Source organism: Eubalaena glacialis, chromosome 16 (assembly GCF_028564815.1).
Source record: "Eubalaena glacialis isolate mEubGla1 chromosome 16, mEubGla1.1.hap2.+ XY, whole genome shotgun sequence".
Classification (NCBI taxonomy): Eukaryota; Metazoa; Chordata; class Mammalia; order Artiodactyla; family Balaenidae; genus Eubalaena; species Eubalaena glacialis.
Window position 1 is genome coordinate 59,604,154 of NC_083731.1, and position 4,098 is coordinate 59,608,251.

At 39.7% G+C, this 4,098-nt stretch overlaps 1 pseudogene; it reads left to right on the forward strand.

The window, feature by feature from the left end:
* Positions 1-2,790: 2,790 nt before the first annotated feature.
* LOC133076466 (thioredoxin reductase-like selenoprotein T) lies at positions 2,791-3,580 on the forward strand (annotated as a pseudogene).
* Positions 3,581-4,098: the final 518 nt, after the last annotated feature.

A 4,098-nucleotide genomic window follows, 5' to 3' on the forward strand; every position in this document is an offset into this window, starting at 1 on the left:
AAATAATTTGGTTATCTACTTGGAAAATCAAAGCATAAACATGAGTTTTAATTTAGTATACATCAGTTAACCAAATATTTTGATTACCAATTATCTATGTAGTTCTAGAATTTTTTTAAAAAGGAAAATGGAAAATGATATGGGTTTTGTTCCTTTGAGAAATGTACTGTCTGATGAGTATGCAGAGAGGTGTGACATCTGTTAGGGTGGTTTCAGGATGTAATAAAGGAAAATGGGTTGTGGGGAGCAAGAAAAGAGAATATAAAAGCTAATAAGTGCAAGTGAAAAATGTCCTTGTCTCCCTTTATAATGTATTCAATGGAAAGACATTGAAGGGTTATGAGTATGTCATTGCAAACATTTGATACAGCCTCAGCTCTCCTTCAATCACAAATTAAAATTTTGCTGAGTCCCATTAGAAGTATTTTCTTTGTATTTTTGCAATCAGTTTCTTTTTCTCCATAACCACTGCTACTTGTTTAAATTCACCTTTGTCATTTATTGCTGGACTTATAGCAATCTTCTGTTTGGCTTTCATTTTTAACTTTACTTATTCTCCTACTTAGAAGCCTTTAGTGACTACTCAGATCCTTTAGGTTAAGATTTTAGTTCTTAGCTTGCCTTCCACACTAGAGAGGCCCTTTATTATTATTCATTTACTTGCCTCTCCAAGTTCATCAACTACTTCATCCACACCAGCAACACAAGCGTTGTCAACTGCAAGGAACTTCTTCAGATTTCCTGTAAGGACCATACATTTCTATTGTTTTGTGGACACATATATTCTGTTAGCTTTGCTTGGAATTTCTCTTTCCTTACTCCATTTTCATCTGCCTTTGTTCTTCAAGATCATCTCCCATAATGTTCCCTTTCTCAGTCACCTCCAGTTTTTCTTAGGCTCTCTTTTACTACACTTAAACAACATCCTTCCTGTAATGACAGTAATTGTAATAGTGCCTACCTAGTGAAATCTGGGGGTTTTGAGGCATATTAGAATTATCTGTATTTATCTATAGTGGCATGATAAATTACCCTGAAACATAGAAAATAAAAACAACAAACATTTGTTATCTTATAGATTCTGAGGGTCAGGAATTCAGAAGCAGCTTAGCCAAGTGATTCAGGTTCAGGTTCTCTCAGGAGGTCGCCATCGACATGTGGGTTTGGGCTGAAGTTATCTGAAGGCAACATTTGAGCAAGAAGAGTCTCTTCCAGGATAACCCATTCAATGTCTTTTTTTTTAAAAAATAAATTTATTTATTTACAGCCATGTTGGGTCTTCGTTGCTGTGCGCGGGCTTTCTCTAGTTGCGGTGAGTGGGGGCTACTCTTTGTTGTGGTGCGTGGGCTTCTCATTGTCGGGGCTTCTTTTGTTGCGGAGCACAGGCTCTAGGCACACAGGCTTCAGTAGTTGTGGCACGTGGGCTCAGTACTTGTGGCTTGCAGGCTCTAGAGCTCAGGCTCAGTAGTTGTGGCGCACGGGCTTAGTTGTTCTGCGGCATGTGGGATCTTCCTGGACCAGGGCTCGAACCCATGTCCCTTGCATTGGCAGGCAGATTCTTAACCACTGCGCCAACAGGGAAGCCCCCATTCAATGTCTTTTGAAAGGAGGACTCAGTTCTGTCTGTAGACAGAAGGCTTCAGTTTCTTACCATGTGGCCCTCTCCATAGTGGTAACTAGAATGCTCTCACTACATGGCTGCTGGCTTCTTTCAGAGCAAATAAGCTAAGAGCGAGACAAAAACTGCAGTGTTTTCTATGACCTAGACTTGGAAGTTTTTTTTGTTTGTTTTGTTTTTAATTTTAATTTTTTTTTAATTAATTAATTTATTTTTGGCTGTGTTGGGTCTTCATTTCTGTGCGAGGGCTTTCTCTAGTTGTGGTGAGCGGGGGTCACTCTTCATTGCTGTGCATGGGCCTCTCACTACGGTGGCCTCTCTTGTTGTGGAGCACAGGCTCCAGACGTGCAGGCTTAGTAGTTGTGGCACACAGGCCCAGTTGCTCCGCGGCATGGGGGATCTTCCCAGACCAGGGCTCGAACCCATGTCCCCTGCATCGGCAGGTGGATTCTCAACCACTGTGCCACGAGGGAAGCCCAACTTGGAAGTTTAACTGCATTATTTCTTCAATACTGTATTAGTTACACATGTTACAATATTGTATTAGTCATTTGGTGTGAGATAAGACTGCACAAGCGCATGAATATAGGGAGGTGAGGCTCATTGTGGGCTATCATGAGGTTATAAATTTGAAAAACTTTAATATTACAAAGATTATATTAATAATATTATCTTAGAACCTCTCCAATTATTCTACTTTAATTGTGGAAGACAGTTTCCCCGAAAATATTTGCCTTCATGGAGATCTCAATTTAAAATAAAGGGCAGTAATTTCAACATTAAGATTTTTCCGTGGTATATTATATATATATATATATATATATGTTTTACATATATTTCATTTTTACAACTGTATTTTAACTTATGAGCAATTGTATATCCAAAGAAAAACTTAATCTATTATGAAGAACAAATAAGAGGACAACATTTTCTTCCAAGCAGCTATGTGGCCTTGAATCATCTATGGAACTTCATTGTGTTTCAGCTTTGCCACCACTCAGATCAGTAATATAACGAATTGTCCCTTATATCTCATGAAACTATTATGAGTGTAAAGAAAGCTACTGATGATAAACAGCAACGAAAAGTTAAAATGGCTCGCGGCTCCGGCTCTGCCTTGGGCTGGCTGCAGTCTCAGTCTGAGGGCGGTCGAAGTGGTTGGCTCGTTTAACATGAGGTTTCTGCTACTTCTCCTAGTGGCAGCGTCGGCGGTGGTCCGGCGCGATGCCTCCGCCAACCTGGGCGGCGTGCCTGGCGAGAGATTAAAGATGCAGTACACCACGGGGCCGCTGCTCAAGTTCCAGATTTGTGTTTCCTGAGGTTATAGGCGGGTGTTTGAGGAGTACGTGCAGGTTAGTAGCCAGCGGTGCCCAGACATCCGCAGTGATGGAGAGAATTACCTCCCTCAACCAATATATAGACACAGCATCTTTCCTGTCAGTCTTCAAGCTAGTATTAATAGGCTTAATAATTGTTGGCAAGGATCCTTTTGCTTTCTTTGGCATGCAAGCTCCTAGCATCTGGCAGCGGGGCCAAGAAAAGGTCTATGCATGTATGATGGTCTTTTTCTTGAGCAACATGATTGAGAAACAATGTATGTCAACAGGTGCATCTGAGATAACTTTGAATGATGTACCTGTGTGGTCTAAGCTGGAATCTGGTCACCTTCCATCCATGCAACAACTTGTTCAAATTCTTGACAATGAAATGAAGCTCAATGTGCATATGGATTCAATCCCACACCATCGATCATAGCCCCACCTATCAGCACTGAAAGCTCTTTTACATTAAGGGATTTTTGCAAGAGCAGCGTGACTGACATTATGAAGGCCTGTACCGAAGACAGCAATCTGTTAGTACAGACCAGATGCTTTCTTGGCAGGCTCGTTGTACCTCTTGGAAAACCTCAATGTAAGACAGTTTTTCAGTACTGGCACATTTTGGAATTCTGCACATTCGTGGAGTGCAATAATACTGTACAGTTTTTCTTTCTTCCCCAAGTCCACTTGGTTAATAGTTTTTTTAAAAAATGCAGACATTACTACTTGTACTTTTTTTCTCAGTCATATTTGAAAAAGTAGAAAATTGAGTTGCAATTTGATTTTTTTTTCAAAGATGTCTGTTAAGTCTGTTGTGATTTTATATGAATTATCCTTTTTTATAGTTTAAAATTGATCCTTTATGGGACTAGAGCTGAAGTTCCCAAATACTTTATAAGAGTTTATCAGACATCTCTAATTTGGTCATGTCCAATTTACATAGTTTTCAAAATATTGCAGACTGTGAATAGCACATTATATAAGATTATGTGGGGAAATCCTATATCCAGAGTACTCTACCAATTTGTGTGTGTGTGTGTGTGCATGTGTGATTACCAGAGAACTACGAAAAGACCAACCACTTTTTAAATCCTGTTAATGTAGTTCAAGTGTCCTGCCTTAACCAATTTAATGAGTTGATTAACTGGGCCTTTATACTTA